Genomic DNA, 22,156 nt, shown 5'->3' on the forward strand with positions numbered 1-22,156 from the left:
GCTCCCTTTGTAGACTTACATCACCACATCCACTGATTTTATTATTTTAACACAAAATTTACAATCACCATGTCAGAGTGACAAAGCTGCCCACTGATATTTACTCTATGCTCTCCTTAACCAATATATTTGACATGAAAGTGTAGAAATATAAGGATTAGGAAAAAATCATGACTCAAGGAGTCATACTGGTGTTGTGAGTCCAGGCTCAGAAAAAAGTTGTCTAATCATCAGAAATTCAAAACCTTCAATGACTTTCTGTATATTCCAAGAGAAACACATGTAATCCCACACACACACACACACACACACACACACACACACACACACACACACACCCACACACACACACATACTTCACAACCTCTTAGTGCAAGCCATCTGGACAAATCAGACATATTTTAAATATTGGTGTGATAAACTTAAAAAGTTGCTAGAGTAACAGGGTTTCTTTCAACATACATTTTCTGAAGGATATGAAGTCTGAAACTGAAATGGATGTAATTATTTAGTGACTTCAATCCTCAGATCATCCTACTGATTTGCCAAAAAACACAAATTGTATTAGGAACAGACCAAAAAGAAGATCCAAAATTTTGAACATTCTGCGAAAATCTGGACAGTTGAGGGATATGCCCCAGAAACAGAGATACACACACACACACACACACACACACACACACACACACACACACACACACACACACACACACATGCACTACTGGAGCCATGCTTATGTATATTACTTCCACATAAGCATACAAGTCATGTTTAGTTTTTCACATCTGTTCACACCATAGTGAGGCATGAATGCATAGACTGGGTTCATCATCGCATGTACAGTGCATGCAGACTCTGATGCAGAGCAAGTCAGGTGAATAAATACCGCAGCCATATGGTGATACATCTAACTGCAATCATGAAGTCACCACTGAGGTAATCTCAAGCTGAATGGATGGTCATGCCACAACGGCTACTGCCCTTGTTTTGTGCAGTGTAGTATTCCTTTGAAAAGTCTAAAGCTGCAAGTTTAAGAGTCCCACCTTAAGTCACCTGCCAAGACCAGATAAGGATGTATTCCACAGCTCTGATTTCAACAAGCACAACTCCAAGTTCAGCATGGTCAGGCTTAGGTGAAATGTCTTAGGGGAAGGGCTCCATGATATTGCCCACTGCCGCCTACACACATATCAATCAGTGCCTTCCTGATTTCTCCTACAGCCTGCCCTCTACAGACTGGAGAAAATAATTAGGCCAGGAGTTTGTGGGCTGCTAGGACAAGAAGCCATGGAGGCTCTAGGTGCATTTGGATATATTTTTTAAAACAACCTTTTCATCCTATGATGGCCTAATCGAAGATCACAAATAAAAAAGCAAATTCAGACATTTTTTGTTTCAATGAAGAAATAAGTTGTATCCAAGACTTAGGCCAGGATTCATGAATGTCTACACTTCATGCTAACTCAGTGTGCGTGACTAGCAGTGATGAGTGAGCTGTTTGGTATTCATTAAACAGCTCTGTAAGTAGCCCCTGGTTGCAAAACAAGGGTAAGTGGCAGAATTTGCTAATGAAGGAATAACTAGGTGAACTACGTGCTAGTGAAGCAATTCAGCATGGCAGAGTTGTTCAATAATGTATAAAACCCACGTGCACATGTCTTGCTTCTTTTTGGCTTCAGTTCTAATCCTGTCTGGAATATAGCCATGAACACACTTAGAAAAAATGTTACAGGTTCATGTTGCTATAATTAATCTCTATGTGCAACAGGCTTTAATGCGAGGTGCTGTGGCTTCTACTGCCAGACCTTGGCCTAGAAAGAGAAGAGCATTCTGACCACGTTTAACATATAATTGACTCCATGATACTGAAATATTAGAGTGCTACAGGGTAAACAAAAATACCTAAGAACAAAGAGTGAAATTCTGCCGCCCTCACCTGAGGCACTGGGGAAATCGTGGAGGACCCATCTCAGTGGAAATGACATTATGTGTAGCATTATGTATACCAGCTACAGGCACTTTTTAAGAACACACAGAGGACACATTAGACATGTCATAGACCTCAGCCTCAAGAATATTACATTGATTTCTCAATGGCATGTTGCAATATGTAAAGGAGCATATCTGGTCTCCAAATACCCCAGAGGAGAGAGCTACCACCATGCAACAGTTCTATGCCATAGCACATTTAATTGAGGTTATAGGGGATCATAGACTGCACACACATTGAAATAAAAGCCCCAACTGGTGAACAGGGAAGGAGGTACATCAACCAAAGACAATATCAATCTACCAACTGTCAGGTGGTCTGTAATATCCAAGTGATTATCCATAATGTGCATGCAAGTTTATGGTGGGTGAAAGTGCTCAGTTTGTTGTGTTCTACAATAAATATTTCTTGCTTTTATGAACTGCAGTTCTGGACTTTTTTGGATACAATAAGCACTTAGTCAGCCTGACTCTACAGCTTGCAGGGATGATTTTTTTTTTTTTTTTTTCTGGTGAATTCTTTGTTTCCTTTCCACATTTGGTGGAGATTGGTTATGACTATGTCCATGACCATGACCACATGGGCTACCACATCTGAGTGTGAACATCACAATCACTGACAGAGCAGTGGAAGTAGTACCACTTTAGGAATGGGATATGGCACTGCCACATGAACTAACATCTGGATACTGACTCTTCCACAGCAGAAGTTCTATTGCAGGCACTGCATGACCCTGTGAGTCATTCATCCAGTCAAAGGAGTCACACACACAGTTCAGGTGGTCTCACATGTCAGAATGCATGACATGTAGTACTCTGACTGTCACTTCCAAGGCATGAGTGGTACTTACCTATGCCTCGAAAGTGGCTCTGCACATACATTGGGTGGAATCTACTGCAAACATCAGGGAGAGGGACAAAGGCATGCCTCTTCTGAGCACCTTTAACAACATCCCTGTGTTGTTCTTCACCCTTACAATGGCTAGGGGAAGACTCTACCAGGTCTGCAACCAGAGTGACAACACTACACTGATTAGACATGTCACCCTCCTCCAGTCCTATCTCAGATGGCTCCTTGTCATGGGTATGTGCAAATATGCTGACTATATCTAAACTCTGTGGAGGGATATGGGAGCCATAACACCTCATTGTCAGACTGGTCCTCTGAAACTCCAGACTGAGCCTCTTTGTCACTGCCATCATCATTAGAGGCTACAGATACTTTGGCAACAGGCAGTAGGAGCTCAACAGTGCCTGTTGCAGGCTCACCAGTGACTGCAGCAGTAAAACACAAGAAAAAGAGAAATACAAGAACAAACAGAAGTATACTACCTAATCCTGAGGTAAGCAATACTAGATAGAAGTGTAATTAAAATGTCATTAAGGTAGACTCAATTTATTTATTTATTTATTTATTTATTTATTTATTTATTTTTATTTTACATTTGTTGACCGGGATAGTCCGACTGGATGCATATCCATTTTCAGCGGAGGCCCGGGGAGAAAAGCTCCAAACATACAGACAAAAACATGCATATATATACTAAGGGTTTTACAATGTAACAGGGGAAAAAAGCTCCAATTGAGCATATAAAAACAAACTTAAAGATCAATTATATAACTGAATACAACTAAAAAGTTATGCCAATACCATTTGCAGGTGGTCATGGAACCTCAGTACTAAATGTGCCGAGACAGACAAAATGGAGATGGACAGAGGTACGATAAGCATTAAACAGAACAATACACATTAAATATACACACATATATATGAATGGCATATCTGGAACATTAGCAGTACACACCTTTTGTTTGTCTTCCACCTCTGCACCTACATCCAGCATGAAACTGGGAAACCCCTCTGAGCTGCCTGAATCCTTTACTCTCAACAGGAACTCCTCCATCTCAGTGAGTGACAGTTCAGTAGCAGGACCACCCCCTGTAGCTCTCCATTCCCATGCTATAGTGCAAGCACCTTTTTTTAGCCTCAGTGATCATGTCAGTGACCCAATGTATGATTGTGTTGTAGTCATGGCCATGGCCACATGCAGCATCCACATCTTTGGCCACCTGCCACCAGATACAGTCATGGAAGGACTTGTTAACCTTGACTTTCTGTAAGAAGTGTGAGCTATGTTGACAGATTGCTGGACTATAACCTCATACTCAGCATCCGAGAGCAGAGGTTTACATGGCCCAGATTTTTTAGAGGAGTATCCCTGCATTCGAGTAAAAATATATAGATAGATAGATATACATATATAAAATCATCAGGAACCAGGTAGAAAAGAAATATGCATTTATGCAGACATTGTTAAAATATGTATGTATAAGACTACACCCATCTAAGACATAACAATAACCCCCCATACACACACACACTGGCAATAACAGAACTGAATAATGATAAAGAAATGTGTAAGTCCAAAATATATAAGAGCATTAACAATGAATCAAGTATATGAAATTACACTTTTTTTAAAAAATGTACTTTCTATATGCAGAAATCTGCTAACAATGCTCCTGACATGTGGGCAGGACAAAACGTTTGTATGCAATACAAGTCAGTTATCCCTTTTTAATAGCAACAGTTAATCCTTCCTTACTGAAAGGCATTTGCAAAACTTTAGACAGCACTCAGTTAAGCAATGAAAATCAAAGACCCCCTGCACAAACCCCCCCTCCCCCTGCATCAGCAGGCACAAATGCCGGGGACATAACCCTTCGAAGGGGATAACAGGAACTCTGTTTATGTCAGGCATATGCAACATATGCAACAACCGAACCATAAAATATTTCCTAAAATGTCACTTTTATATTACTACTTCTACTTTAAGTTTTTAATGTGTTCACATCCACACAAAAATGTTGCTATAAAGCCATGTAATATTAGATGAGGATCTTTGCAATACCAACTGTTATACTTTCTATACTAACAAAAATGAGCAAAGTGCAGACATCATTCAATTTACTAGGAAAACACTAGTAACACCATGACTTTGTAAGTGTTACTTGTAAAGAACATAACATACCTTGATAGGATTTGTAATAAAGTTTGCCAAAAGTAATGCAACTGCAGAAGTTAATTTAGTCAAGTAGCAGTACCTGAAGATGGTGAATCTAAGCAGTCTTCCCTGTTGTGATGCAAATTCTTTAGCCCCAGGTTGTGCTTTTAAAGTGTTGCTTAACCTCTCTAACCACAATGAATATGTACATTGTGTTAGTGCATTATCATTCATGAATAACTCAATCTGTTTGATGTGCTGGGCAGGTAAACATGGTGTGAGGTCCTACACGATACCATGCAGAGGCCCTAGCAGTACAAGAGTGAGTACTGAGAGGTGGGTCTTGCTAATGACTGTCAAGTATGACTCATTAGCAGTAGTGTGTAACTAATTAAATGCTAACACTCCAGACACATTGATGTACACTTACAGAGGGTGTGTCTGGGAGAATGAACTTACAACAAAGTTTGAGATTACAGTGACTGACTTAGGAGATAACCTTTATACTACCTTTATGAATATATGCTTAAGAAGTAACTGTGCCAGAGTAAAAAGTCCCTGTAAGCTATATCAGGTACAAAAACATAGGATCATAGGTAAGTACTAGGTTAGATGCCCTTGTGACCATTTTAAGCCTAGCCAATTTCCCTTTTTGTGCTTGAATTAATGTATCCCATTTGGTTATAGACTGGCCTTACCCATCTCATAGTCAATAATTATATATTGCCCATAATGAGAATAACTGGGATCATACCATAGATAATTTGAGGGAACCCATGCATATGATAAAGCATTTAGGAGCTGAATCTATCCATTAGTAGTACAGGAAACAGTCCTGGGTTAATTTTTCTGTTTCCCATCCATAGATCAAAGTTATTTTTGAAAATGGACAGGGATGATCCCTGTTTTGTGTGGATGGGGAGTCTGCTCCATAGAAGTGGTATCCTCTGTGAAATAGACTTGTCCCTCCAAACCTTTCTGTTGATGTTTCAGAAGGGGTTCAGATCCCTAGACTGACAATTGCTGATGCTATTTGACTTGATAATGTGTAGTAGATCCAGCAATAATGGATCATACAACCAGAATACAAACAGAAAAGTTATAAATAACTGCAAATAATAATGCAGTTATGTTATAAATGCATCAAATAGGAGTAATGTCCACAGAAGAAAGGGAAGAACACATTCTTGCATTGGATACATTTGTTTATACTGTGACTTGCTTGATTAGCTTAACTAATGCAAATTCATCCAGACATCTACTGTGGAAGGACAAAGGACAAATCTGAGAACAAGAATATATCGTTCCCAAAATGTAAAGTGTTAGAGTGCCAGACATCGAGTATATATGCTCTACTTTCTCTGCCTCATAATATCTATGTGTATGTGCAAAATAATGTTAACCTTCTTAATGTTTCACGTTATTGCCATGGTTTCAAGGTTCAAATCTAGAGAGTGTGATGTCTCTGTGAAAATGGGGATTTTTAATGTCCACATTTTCATAATGTAAGACCATACCATAGAGTTAAGAAGTCATCATACATTCTTCATCCTTTGTGCGATACTTAGCATTTTGTACCAGTGACTGCCAGCAGTCAATAGCAGTGAACAACAGTTCACTCCCCAAGGCAAAAACTCAAAAATGTAATTATGAATGTCATCAGTAGTGCAAATAATTGTATGTTGGGACCTGAACTATTTTTATTAGTAATGCCACAATTTTACATGCACGATCTAACAAATATGACATTGACTAAATTGTGAGGAAATGGAATCAGCAACACAATGAATATGAAGATATGGATACTTAATCCAAACCATTTGAAATATGTCAAAACAAGTAATCATGACAGTAAGTTATTTCCTTAAAAATGGGTTACTCTTACTTGTATATGCTGTGTACAATACATACATACATATATACAAATATTTCAAGCACAGACATTAATGCCCTTCTAGCCTGCCAATATACCAGCACACTTGTTCCCATAATTTAAGTATCTATTTATTTATTTATTTGACATTTGTTGACTGGGTTAGTCCAGCTGAGCCAAAGCCCTTTTTCAACCGACGCCCGGGGCCAAAAGCTCCACAATTAGTAAAAATCAAGTGAAAAAAACATGCGTTAATGCAAAAATCAAGCATAAAACAAACTCAGACATATCAAAAACTAGAGAATATACAAATATATGTAGTACACTATTAGCAATGCCTTAGACTATATACATTTTTGCATCAAGGAAAGCAGGCTGCCTGGGTAATCCAAGGCCAATTTTTCAGTAGAGGCCCAAAATGAAAAGCTCCACAATTACAAAAATCAAGTATAAAAACAAAAAAAAGACAAGTGAAGAACAAAAATCAGGTATAAAATGAACACAGATGTATCAAAATTATGAGAAGAAACAAATGTATGTTGTGCAAGTATTAACACCCCCTGAGAGTTTATATATTTTTACATCAAGGAAAACAAACTGTATAATCTTTTCAGAGAAATATTCTTGAGTAGCTTCTGTAAGATGAGCTGAACAGTCGCTGTAGATAGAGAGGCAATTTCATTGTAAGATAGTGAATAAAAGAAAGATTAGGGAATTTGGTGAGAGGGAAGAGAGGTGTATGGGGTGATTCTTCAAGGGGGGAGTTACAGTGGCAGATCCATGTGCTGGTTAGATAGTTTTTAATAGGAGCTTTGAATTAGAGTGGGTGATTGATAATTCTAATTTCTAATACGTGTCCATCTGTTCTTAAAAACACTAGTGTTTGAATGAAAGTTGGAAGTCTATTCCATGCATTAGCTGCTCACTCAGAGAAATAGTTATCACACTTCTCATTCCACTAGACTCTCCCCCCCTTTTTTTTTTTTTGATTTCTCCAAGTCTTTTGGATTTCTAATACCATGATGGGAATGGACCCCATTCCTAAGTCAGAGTACGATTAAAGTTCATGAAATTAGTATTATTTCACTCTTTGATGTTAACCAAAAGTGCTCTTCGCAGTACCTGCAATGTGCCCAGCAATGACTCCTTCTGCAATTCATACGGTGTTACATGAATTGGTTGTTGTTATGTCTTTCGGCTTTTCCAGGTTAGAGGTCGCCACAGCGGAACTCCGGTCCACTAATGATTGGCAGTTGATTTTTATGTGCCGAGTTGCCAGCCCTGATGCCCAACCTTCAACGAAGGTACGCCCATTCCCGCATGTCTCCACGCAGAAGATGCTCTAGCTGAGAGTCGAACCGGACAGCGTCTTACTGTGTGGCAACAACGCTACCACAGCACCACCATGGTGTTACATGAATTGATAACATATCTAAATATGATTGTAAATTATTTTTTATAAGACCAGCTGCTCCTACTACTATTGGAACTGTCTGGGTATCTTTCTTCCACATGGCTCTTGTTTCTGCCTGCAGATCAAGGTATTTTATGACTTTTTGTCTCTCTGTATGCAAGACACTATAGTCACTAGGTGTGGCAATTTCAATGATCAATGCTACTTTAGTCTTCTTTTCTTGGATCACTATGCCTGGTCTTCTAGCATCTATCTTTTGTACTGTTGATATTGGGTGATCCCATGTGATGTAAACTTCATCATTTTCTATGATTCTCTGTGGCTCATGTTTCCAATGTTTTTCAGCCACATTGATACTATAATGTTTGCACAATCTCCAGTGTAACAATCTCACCACATTATTATGCCTTTCAGTATACAGTCCCTCTGCCATTAGAGCATTGCAACCAGCAGTAAGGTGTGTAACCATTTCCAACTTGGTTCCACAAAACCTACTTATGTCCGTTTCTCCCACATGTTCAATGGACTTAGTAAACCAGCATGTATGCAGCCCACTCTCTTGGGCTGCTAATATTAACCTTTCATTTCTTGATGTAAATTCACCTCTCCTTAACCATTCCTGCATTTGTTCTTGATCAACATGAGGCTCTTCCAGAAGTTTTTTATACTTGCAACTATATTTATGTTTTTTCCACATTTTTTGCCTTCTCATCTGATCCTTCACCTTATATTCTTTCTTTTCTTTTTTAGCACATTCAGTTGCTGCCTGGTTTTTATCCACTTCTGGTCTGATTTCCATTCCTGCGTGACGTCGATATGCTTCTGCTAAATTAAGCAGAGATGTCATCTTAGATTTATTCTCCTCATGTTTCAAAACTTTCACCACATTTGGATCTTGTGAGGTCAGTGATATGTGTGGAGTCCCATGATTGCAGATCTATACATGTAATCAATTTCAAGGAGGCCTATCCCTCCTTCAGAACGGAGGATATATATAATCTTGGCATACACTGATTTTTATAAAGATTTGGTGAGCATGAAGCATCCTTCTTGTTTTGATATCCAATATATCCAACACATTTTGGGGCCAGTCAATCACTCCAAAACTATAAGTTAGGACAGGAAGAGAAAATTGATTTATAGCTTGGATCTTGTTCCTAGGTGTCGATGCTGTTTTCAGGATTAATTTAAGTCTTCTTAAGTACTCCTTACTAAGCCTTATTCACATTTGTTCATGTTTTATTGCTGATCCTTCATCAATTCCCAAATATTTATACACCCCTTCTTGCTCAAGTTCTTTCATATCACATTCTTGCTCCAAACTGATGTTTTCCTGGTGCTGCAATTTTCCTTTCTTAAAGGTTGCTTTTGAACATTTATCAAGACCAAATGACATTCCGATATCATCTGAAAAAGTTTTGACAACCTGCAGCTGTGTTTTCAGTTCCTCATCTGATGAGCTATACAATTTTAAATCATCATCAAAGAGAAGATGAGAAGTCATTAGACTTTGTTGTTTTCTAGAAGCCAAATTGTAGCCATGGCCTAGGCTGTTAAGTAAGCAGCTTAATGGGTTAATGGCAAGGCAGAATAACAAGGGTGACAGAGTCACCCTGGAATATCACCATTTGAATTTTTATCCCTGGGATAATAATCTGTCCTTTATCATGGCTTAATTGCAAAGTGGTCTGCCACTGTTTCATGGTTACTGTAATGTAATCAATCAGTGTAGGGTGTATCTTATACATTTTTAAGCACTTTTTTATCCAAGAATGTGGGATACTATCAAATGCTTTTTTGTAGTCAGTTCATGCCATACATAGGTTCTTCCCCTTCTTACAATTCTCCACTATAACTTTGTTTAACAACAAATAGTCCTTTGTTCCATATGACTTTCTTTTATTGCCCTTTTGTTCTACTGCCATAATTGAGTTTTCTTCTGAATGACTATAAACTCTGTCAGCGTCAATTCCCGTGTATAGTTTGTATGTTGTCAGAAAACAAGTTATTGGTCTATAATTTTTAGGGTAGCTTGCAGGTTCACTCAAGTAAGAGCATTGTTTTTCCTGTTGTTAACCAGTGTGGTGTGTGTTCGGGGTGCATATACAAATAGTTCTTACTCATGGCTAAATCATTGTGCAAAGAAGTTAATACTTTAAGCCAAATGTTAGGTACTGCATTTGGGCCTGGGGTTTTCCAGTTAGAGGCTTTTCTCAACTTTATTGAAAGCTGGGTTATCAAAAAATAGAAGGGAATCTCCTATGTAGGCTGTCTGATGATTCCCTTCTACTTTTTGATAACTCCAAACATTCACAGAGGTAGTTGTCTTTAAATACCCTCTATATCTGTATAAGGTCTCATCTTAAATATCTGTATGAGACACTGTACACATTCAGATATTTTAGTCTTTCATAATAATTTAAATTTTCACATGTATGGATAACCTTGGTATATTTCCACTCTCTTTCCAGTTTACTCATGCTTGTTTTCGTATAAGGTTTCTATATTATTATTCCATACTCAAATTTGGGTGTAATGTAACTAACAAACAATGACTTCATCATTTCTGATTTTCTAGACGTTGTAAATCATTTTATACAACCTATAGCTCTATAACTATAATTAAATTGGTTGAAATTATTAGAAAAAAACTGAAAGCTGGATCTAGTCAAATACTCAGGTCATGAAATGAATCTATAGTTTTAATCACTGTGTGTTATATTAAATATTCAACTTTCAACTGATGTCTCCCAAATCTCATATGTTTTGCTTTTATGTATTTATCAGTATATTATTCTCATGTGCCTGAATAGTCAATTTAGTCAAGTTATTTTGCAGACTTGCCCTAGCTGTAACACATGTAACCAGCGTACTCAGTCTCAAGTCATCTGCATGCAGACTGTAGAACACTTCAGATGAAAAAGATAGATCTAAAAGATATAATCTAAAGAAGTATGGCCATGGGACAGAGCCCTGTGGGACACCCTGACCTTAACCAATTTCACCTGTCCTACTGCTGTATGATACTTGCCATATCCTATTTGTAAGCCATTCAGCTATCCATCGTATCAAGAGTACATAGATACCTAGTTGTTGTAATTTATTTATTAGTGTTTTGTGTATGACCCTGTCAAATGCTGAAGTTAAGTCTATATATGTGACATCACAGCACAATTTTTCATTCATAGCTGTTATTAAATTGCTGTAAAACATCACGTTATAGGTGGTAATAGATCTATTTTCAACATATGCATGCTGATATATCATTTCAAGTCCAAACCTTTCCAATTCTGACGATGACTTATCCAATATTATCTTCTCCATTATTTTTCTGCAACATGAAAGTAAGCTTAAGGGTCTCTATAACTCTGGGCTTGTCTTACTCCCCTTTCCTTTAAAGACAAGCTTAACAAAGGCAGGTCTGAAATTTTGAGGAATTTCCCAATATTTATACAACCTAGTAAATACTAGATATAATGATACTTTAAGTTCTTGCCTTAGTGTTCTCAGTTCATTATTACTAATTTTGACTATTCCCTGTACATTGTTTGGATCCAGTTTGCATAGCTCTTTTTTCAATATAATCTAATTTGATTTCAGTATCTGAAGTTACCCAGATGTCACTAGGACAATTTATCACTCCCTTTGTAGAGCAAAAATATTTTGCATAAGATTTTGTAAATATATCTATAATCTGCTATGTCTGAGAATACATTTTAAAATTTTCACATAGTTTATCAATTTGAATGTCTGTACTCCTTCCACATCATATGTATCTACAAAATGGTTTCCTGTTATGCTGAATATCTTTATATATATTTTCTTCAAATTTTTCTTGACTCACACTATGTTTCATTTGAATGTCCAGCTTGTTTATTTTAGTTTTCAAAGTGGCATTTCAACCTCTTTTCCATTTTTTATATATTTGTCTCTCACCTTAATCTTGTTCTTATAGAAATATATCCTCCTGACATTGTGTACCTAGATAATGATGGTAAATATTTTTTATTATTTTGAATTTAAACAATTTCTCGTTCAAAACATTTCACATTCCTTCTGCATTTATGTCACTGAACTCATCACTCCAATTAGTTTTGCATAATGACTGTTTTGCTTTCGTATAATCTGTAATTAATCTTCTGTACATTGGTTTAGATTTCAATTTGCTAGAATTATTTAGCAAAAAATTAACTTTTATAATCCTATGATCACTGCACATCAATGGTGGTAAAACCTTACATAATTTAACAGTAATTAGGACCACAAATAATTTCTACTATGTTCCTTTCGTTGGTAGTCTTTTTTCAATCTAAAGCAATTGTTGTTTCTGAGCATTTATTGTGAATAATTTCCTTACTAATGTTGTTGAATCAATATTACTCCAGTCTGTTTCTTGTAAATTTAAGTCCCCAGCTAATATTATTCTTCCTTGCTGTGTTTCATGCAAGAAATGTATGAATTCCTCTAGGTCATCAGCACTTGACTTTGGTTGTTTATACACTCCAGCAATTATTATATGTTCCAGGGTTGTCTTTATTGTCACAGTTATACAATCTATAGTATTGGTGTTATAACTGAATATGTAATAACCACAGGTCTCATAACTATCTTTAATCTAAATCATAACATCTCCACCAGATTTGGAATGTCTCTTATAGTAAAAACGTTGATACCCTGAGAGAATTGTTTTTCAGTCATTGTTCTTTAACCATGTTTAACAAACAATAACATCAGTCTTGTGGGATTATAGCAAGTTTTCCAATTAAAAAAAAAAAAAACTTTATTATTAATGCTCATAGAATTAACAGCCATCAGAGATGCATCGAATGTTGCTGTTTGTGAAATGTTAAATTTTTGACCTGCCAAAATTCCTGCCTTGTGTCTGTCAAACATCTCAAAATATATGCTGCAAAAATTATTTTCCCTGATATTGACAACTGCACAGCATACTGTTTGAACACAAGAGTGCTACAAATTAGGCTTGGATGCTCTACACATTTCCATTTTTTAAAAAAGGCATTTTTTATGTACGCATTTACCCAAAAATCTTTCCATTCTCAGTGACATGATTCTTCTTTCAATACATGAATTGTGAAAAGTCCTAATGCCTGTACAAGCTATGCTAACTAAGAGAGACGTATATTCCTATTAATAGTCAGAGTCATTGTGGATGAGATCCTTTTTTCCAACATTAATAAAAACAGATCCATACTTCCTTATGTTAAGTCTTTTTAAGGCCCGTCTCACATCTTCTATTTTTGCAGCTGACAAGCATGACACTCTTCATTATCTTCTCTGTAAATGTAAGAATCAATTCCTCTAATAATTGAATCTCCTTATACAAGACTATCTTTTCTGACCAGATCTGAAGAATATTCAGCTTCTAATTTAACAATATATGCTTTATCAATTGCTACAAAGGAATGATCTTCCTCACCAGTAGTCTTATTAATCTCACTGTTTTCATTGCTTATTACATTTGCAAGCATACAGTTCTCATCCAGTTGGCTTTACATGTATGCAGATTGAGCCATATTGTCGACATCTAGCTTTCTCTTCTTTCTTACAGTAATGCTCTTCAATCTTTCCATATTCAATTTTGATTTCTTCCTTTTCACCTGTCCCTTGCCTCTTTTTTTCTGCCTTCTCTTTTTGATAAATGATGCCTTTTCTGTAGACTGAAGGTTCTCTGATAAATACATGGTATCATTCCCTGGAATGTTTGTTGCATGATAAAGCAGTGTCCTTTTTAATATGTATTCTCTCTGCTTTACAGACATTTATCGGTTTATTTTTCTTTCTTATTATTGGTTGTGAACTTATTCCTTTCTTTCTTCATTTTCTTCTATACACTCTGAATCCTCAGATGCAGGATTCCAAAATTATCAGTGGCCTTATTCAATAGGGGTGACTGATCTTGACAAAAAATAGGCACTTCCTTTCTTAAATGTCTTCTATTTGTTCTTTTCCTAGCATTATTTATCTCATCAGTCCAGTCATTAATATCTGTAACAACAGTTCTCCAATCTGTGCCAGTTGCACAAGTGCAATTATCAGTAAGTCTAGATTTACTACTAATAATGGTAAGCAAATCATCCAACTTTTGGCATGAGGAGCACAGATCACCAGCTTTATCAGGTGTTAACTTTAAATGTACATAGCATTTAGTACACTGTACAAGATACTTGTGCTTTAGCAAATCATTAATGGCATATTTATTGAAGGAATCCATATTCAGCTGCAAATGAATAATGAAGTCTAAAAAAAGAACAATCAAAATCAGTTACCACAGAATTCAAAGAGAATTTAAATCAACCTCTATTAGGAAAATTACACAAACAATATAAAAATAAATATTAAATTAAGTAAAGTTTTTGCTCTGCCATACACATTGTGAAAGTCACACAAAAGCTGGAATTCCATTACACTGCATGAGTAGCTTCTGCTGAGTATCATTTGCTCACAGTTGCACCTCTTTTTTATCAGTAAAAAGCAATAAAAAGCAAACCAAGACAAGCTTGTTTAGATAAGCTCTGTATTGTCCTCTCTGCAGTCTTTTGTGATTTTATAGCTAACTAGGCCCCTTGGGATGGCTAGGGTTTGCCTGTCTAAAACCTATCCTTTTCTAACAACAAACAGTCACAATTAATGGTAAAAAAATATAAATCAAAGTAAATCTTCTTTTCTAGAAGTTACCTCTTCCTTCCTACATACAGTGAAAAATAGTGGTAAAAATAAAGTATCGATTCAAATAAAAACTTCCCTTACCAGATTACTACACAGTCAATCACACACCAATACAAGATTCTTTAGATAAGCTCTGGATTCACAAGATGAGCTTATGTAAGGTACTGCGTGGTCCCTTCCTCAATAAAATGCAAACGCTGTTAAAAGACTGAATGTTTCAGGGTAATGCAATCAGTGCTGGGTTCAGTGGTAGATATCTTAGAAGGCCGCTGCTTGAATAGATCAGTACACTGCTTATTTTTTTTTTTTTGTTATCCTTTTTGGATTTTTAAATTTTCTGCCTTTGGTCAATACTTGGCAATGTGCACTGCTGACTGGCACTTATTAAAAGTTAACTTTTAAAGGCAAAACTGAAGACTTTAATTTGGAATGCCATCAGTAGCGGAAATGAGACTGGTGCCATTGCACTTTCATCAGTACACTGCATAGGTGTGAGTTAAGAAAGTACTCCTGTTACATAACTTAATCTGTGGCTTAGTGTGTTAATGCAGTATGTTTTTAGTAACAGCAGAGGTAATATAGGGTTCAAATCCAGACTGCAGATAGTTTTACTAAGGGGGTCAGAATAGCCATTGTCACAGACTTTTTATTAGTAATTTAACATGAAGAAGAACTGTCAAGTCGCAACATGAACTCTGTGTAATGAATACTATATAAGTTAGCTATACTCTGTGTGAAGTATGCTAAGCAGAAAAGTGATCATAGTTAATTTAAACTACACTTGCATATGTATACATTTAACAATATTTACTGTAATAAGTATGACTCAATATAAATATCATTATTAAGTGTGTAGGACAGTATGTCATGTAAAGTATGTATGGTCCCTTCCTCAACATGTTTTACTAAGCTTATTCAAATCAATGTATAGGAAATTGTTTTACAGCAATAAATACTTGCTCTAAATATAATTCCAGTAACACAAGCTAAAGTCAAACACATGCAGGCTTGATATAATTATATCCCCACTCGAGCTGTAATTGTTATATCCCAACCTACAAGATAAATGTATTAGTTCTACAGTGGCATTAACAGTTAATAAACAGAAATTAACAGTTCACCCTTCTTTTAGTCATGGATTCAGTTTAAGATGCTATCAGTCACAGTTTGTAAAATGGTTGTTGCATTAACCCATTATGTCCCAGCTTATATAATTTTATCTATTATTAACATTGATTATTACCAACATCTTAGAATATTTCAAAGTCAAAGTAAGTCAAAGTAAAGTTTATTGTCATTTAGAACTACAGTATGTAGCCTAAATGAAATTTTATGCATCAGCTCAATTCTTGAGATTACAAAGGAAAGTGAAACAATACATACAAGTAGGGGAATAAACATAACTAAGAAATACAATACTACTCCTAGTGCACCCAAGAAAGAGCAGAGACATTTAGCGACACTCCTACATGAAAAGAATACCCTCCCCTGAGTTAAATTAACTACCGTATTTAAAGTAAAACAAAGCACACTACAGATTGCAACGCCTATGTTATTTGTCTAATTTTGCACTTGAATGAGTTAAATAATACTGACGATGGCTATAATAAATAAATAGTGCACTTACTTGGAAAATATGTAAGTATGTATTGCACAAATAAATAAACATTGACTTATTATGTGTCTAGACCTCTGGGACTAGTGACCAAGTTCAGAAATGTAATCACTGTAGGGTAGAAACTGCTACTGAATCTTGTAGTCCTGCAGCGAATGCTGTGATATCTCCTGCCCAATGCCAGATGCTTAAACAGTCCATGTGTAGGATGAATGTTGTCCTGTATTATTTTGTTGGCCTTTCGGATGTTTCTTGAAAAATTAAGATGCATCGATGGAAGACTGGAACCTTCTCTGCAACCCCCACCACTCCTTGTAGCGCCTTCCTTTGTGTAACTCTGCAGCTTCCAAATCACACTTTGAAGTTGCAGGTGAGGATGGTCTCTATTGCACCTCTATTGAAGGTGGAGAGAATATAATGAGGAAGCTTAGCTTTTTTCAGCCTTCTTAAAAAGTGGAGACATTGGTGTGCTTTCTTGACCAGTTGGCTAGTGTTTCCCGACCACATGAGATCCTCATATATGTGTACACCCAGGAATTTCATACTCTTAACCCTCTCACCATTTATCCTGAGCACTGGGTGGTTTGTTCTCCTTTTTCTGAAATCAATGATAATCTTTTTGGTCTTGCTTACATTCAGGTCAAGGTTGTTTCCCTCGCAGCAATTGATCAAAGATGCCACCTACTCTCTGTATGACCTTTCATCCTCATTTGTGATGAGCCCCACGACTGTGGTGTTATCAGCAAACTTGATGATATGTTTGGACTTGTGCTTAGTATAGCAGTCATGAGTCAGGATGGTGAATAACAGTAGACTGAGAACACATCCCTGTGGAACCCTGGTGTTAATCATGATGCACTTTGATGTGTTCTTACCTGAACACACCCTCTGTGGTCCCTCAGTCAGGAAGTCCAGGATCCAGTTACAGAGATGTTTACTGATTCCTAAATGTGCCAGTTTTTCTTTCATCTGCATTGGTACCACCATATTAACTGCATAGCTGAAGTCTATGAACAGCATACTCACATAGTTGTCTTTGCCCTCTAAATGCTCAAGGGAGATGTGTAGTGCTGCTGATATGGCATCAGCTGTGAATCAGTTATCTCTGTATGTAAACTGCAGGGGGCCAAACTCAGGAGGCAGGCATAATGAAAGATGCTTTTTGATCAGCCACTTAAAACATTTCATAACAGTGGATGTCAGAGTGACTGGTCTGTAGTTGTTTGGGCTGGAGGGACTGGTTTACTTAGGTAGTGGGATGACGTTAGCTTCCTTATAGCATGAGAGTACTTTTGCCATGGCAAGAGAGGTGTTCCATATTTCTTTGAGCAATGTGCATAGTTGATCAGCACAGCCTTTTAACACCGTACCCAGTATGTTGTCTGAGTGAGCAGCTTTCCTGGGGTTCACTCTCCTTAGCTCTCTTCTTACCTCCTCTGTGCTGAGGCTGAGTACTGCATCTTTCTCATCAGTGGGTAGCTTTAGTGCCATCCTGTTGTTTCTTTCCTCAAATTTACCAAAGAAGATGTTCAAACTGTCCAGGAATTTGATGCTGTCCTCACATTGTGCTGACCTGATTTTGTAGTCAGTGATCTCCTGTATGCCTTGCCATTGTCTCCTTGCACCTGTCATGTCTTCAAAGTAGCACTATTAACACAGTTTGAAATGTATGCCATCACTACCTCAGTGTATTCATCAATGTTCATATGCTGATTCAATGTGGATACCTCCTTGAACATATCCCAGTTGGTTCTTTTAAAGCAGTCTTGGAGGGCCTCCATAGCGCCCTTGGGCCATACTCTGATTTGTTTCTTTGTGGGCTTCTCTCAGTGCAGGTTTGTAAGCTGGTGATAGCAAGATGGTGTAATGGTCAGAGTTTATCATTTGTGGAGGTTGCACTGCCTTATAAGCTTTCTTTAAGCTTAAGTACACCTTGTCCAGGATATTATCACCCCTTGTAGGAATGTCCACATACTAATGGTAGTGTGGGAAGTTGCACTGCCTTATAAGCTTTCTTTAAGTTTATGTACACCTTGTCCAGGATATTATCACCCCTTGTAGGAGCGTCCACATACTGATGGTAGTGTGGGAGTAATTCTTTCAGATCTGCTTTATTAAAGTCACCAGCTGCTACATGCACAAAGTCAGGATATTTGCTCTGCAGCTCACCCATGTGATTGCCGAGTTTATTTAGAGGCTCATTGGTATTAGCACTAGGTGGGATGTACACCACTGTTGCACTAACCCCATTCAGCTCCCTGGGCAAGTAAAATGGTCTACATTTAATGGACAGGGACTCTAAGTTTGCACAGTAGTGTGATAGTATAATTTCACAGTTGCTGCACCCTCTTTTGTTAACATAGATGCAGAGTCCGCCCCCTCTGGCATTTCCACACACTGTATGTTTTCTGTCTGGACAAAACAGTGTAAAATTCTCTAAGTTTGCTGCACTATCATTTATCTTGTCATGCAGCCACATCTCAGGGTTGGGAGGGTGGCCTAATGGTTAAGGTGTTTGCCTTACAAACACAAGGTGCAGGGTTAGAGTCTCACATGGGATAACTGGCTAGGCTTGCAATGGCCCGCAAGGGCAGTTAGCTTAGTACTAATCTATGAATTTATGAATCAAAAATAAACAAGCATTTCTCACCTTGTTCTTGTTGGAGAGTTCCAGTCTGAAGTTATCCAGTGATCTCACATTAGGTAGCAGTATAGTTGGTAGTACAGGCCTGTAGGGGGTTGCTTTTAACTTTACATGAATGCCTGCTCTGCAACCTCTTTTTCTTGTTCTCTGACATGTCTTTCTCTCTTTTCCTGTCCAACATATTCGCAAAACCTGTTCTACTAGTTTTAGGCATTTTAGTGTGTGAAGAGTTAAAATCCCAGCTGTTGTAGCTCTGAGCAAGTAGTACACCCCATATACTCTACAGACTTCAAGGCATCCAACCAGCAACATGTAGATTTCAACTATTTACTTTCTAGTAACTTCTGTCGACTATAGGTCATTGTACCTTCATTTCAGAGTGCAGAAACTGATTTTTTTGAGATTTTAAGTGCAAAAGAAGGCAAAATATGCATATCTGTAGAATGAGCTGACACAGCCGCAGCCACACAGGGCACCGTCATTTTTTTTAATGTTGTATCAGTGTTTCACAGGAGTATATGTATGATTACCATCAGCTAGACCAGACAGTATGGCCAGATGTGACAAGCTATCCTCTGAAGGGTAATTTGGATATTATCAGTAAAACAGAAAACTTAGGAACATGTGTAAATACACTGAGTATCACACATGGTTCAGTGTCACTGTTATATTTCACACCTACATTGTAGTTTGAAGCAATCATACCCAATGTCTCTGCCAGGCCATTTGTATGTTTTCTATTGCATAACTATGGCTGGAAAAGTTGTCCATCATTGTGCACAGACTGGCACACATAAGATCTGACCTGGGTGCCAGTTTCCTGCCATATTTCCAGATATCTTTCAGAAGGGATGGCAGGCAAAGGTTTTGGTGGTGTTCCATTTAGTACCCAAAGGTGGTCTCAAGAAATTTAGCATCTTTGTGCCACTACAGTCAAAGGCTTCTGCAGGAAAACTATACCAGGTCTCAGTACAAGGCTGAGGCTTGGAATAGCTTGGCCAAGGCTGTCATCATTGCAACTGCCATCCCATGCAGTAGGGAAAATGTCATCGCCATTATAATGACGCAAAGAGGTACAAGTAAGGCTTCCTGAGCCAGTTGGAGACAGAATTTGCAGTTGTGAACACCCCTGAATTGTCTACTTATAGTGATCCCCCCACCTCTCAATACAATATCATGGATTGGGAAAACAATACACTTTCATTATACATCTTTTTCAGTTTTCTGTTCTGTACAGTTGCTGAAGAGATAGCTAGAAAGAGGGAAGCGCATCAAGAACAATTGGCACATCTGAGAAAGGCATGGGGTAAGTATGGCTCAGTTATAAATGCAAGCAACATCCTAATATATCAGAAATTTAGTTCATTTTAACAAATTTCAGGGCATCTGTCTATATGAGTTTGAGATAAACACAACAGAGTAGGCATATCTCGCCAATATATGAAACATACATGCCTGCTCCAATAGCTCTTAATCATTGCAGTAGGCAATGTATAAATCAACTTATCTGTTTTTGGGTTCCATTCCAAGCAACAGCAATTAACTTTTATTATAGAATACTATATAATATCTATTTTCTGCACTTATCAAAATATATTAGACTGTGCATACTTGTAAATGGATGTCTTTATTTGGAATGCATATATCCATTTTCTCCACTGCTCTATCAACCATTCTTTGCATGTTTAATCTGTTTAAAAAAAACAAAATAATATACAACACATATGGCCAGAGATGGCCCAGAAAAATCTTTCAATTTTTGTCCTTGGCATTTGCGCTAGATTTGGCATTGTGCGCCAATACTAACTGACAGAAAATGGTGTTTGACATCCTATGGCAAAACTGAAGATTTTAATTTTGACCTATGTAGTATGGTTATCCTCACACAAATGTGCTTAACCCCACTGCTCTATAGAAACACAGACTGACAGCAGTATTGTGAGACAATTACTCTTACATATTTTTTATGCTGCAGGATGTAATGTACACCTTAAGGGATGTTACAATTCTCATTACTCTAATGGAGCCTGATGCATGCATTCTCTTACATTTTCCCTTGCTTCTGTCTTCTCTCAGTGTCTTTCCAAATGTGTGATTTTTACTATGTGAGGTATGAAGTCTTGTGTGGGCTGCTGAGTAGAATTATTTTGTATAGTGCCAAGGGTTTGAATCCAGAAGCATGTTTAATATTATTTAATTTATTTTCATATTGATATGGTGTATGGAACTGTTGGCTGCATATGTTATTAGCCCACTGTTATCCTGCTTATGTATTAATCACTGCTAACTGTTCATTTGTGTTCTTTGTATCACATATGGATACATATATCCATTCATCCATCCTCAACCCCTTTTTCACCATTTTGCACATGGGGTCAGGGTGTCACTTCAACATTAAGAATCATCCCGAGGTAAGGTTTACACCACTGGGTGGCTAGCTCTGCTGTGGTAGTTCATATGATCCAGTCGCTCACACACACACTCACACCTACAGTCAATTTAGCGTGTCCAATCCACCTACTGCATGTCTTTGGAGTGCTGGAGGAAACTGGAGTACCCGGAGGAAACCCACGTGACTGGAGGGAGGACATGCAGACTCCGCACAGATACATACATTGTATCCAAAGTGATATACTGACATTCTTAAACATACAACCCAGTTGTCAAGGTACTGACAACATATGAGTTTTGCCTTAATTTATGTGCATGTTAGTATATGTCACATGGCCATACCATAATTTTGCTAATACACACATGCCACATCTGTTATAGTTAGACAACTGTAAGTACAAATTTCTGCACATTATTCTGCTGATATGCTACTCATAGTGATAGTTCTTTATATGTTTCGGGTCCTTTTGGATTGCAGTACATAAATGCACAGAATGCATGAATAGTCACACTTTCTATCATTCACAACATGCAAGTT

Source organism: Protopterus annectens, chromosome 2.part0 (genome assembly GCF_019279795.1).
Source record: "Protopterus annectens isolate FY-2018-M chromosome 2.part0, PAN1.0, whole genome shotgun sequence".
Classification (NCBI taxonomy): domain Eukaryota; kingdom Metazoa; phylum Chordata; order Ceratodontiformes; family Protopteridae; genus Protopterus; species Protopterus annectens.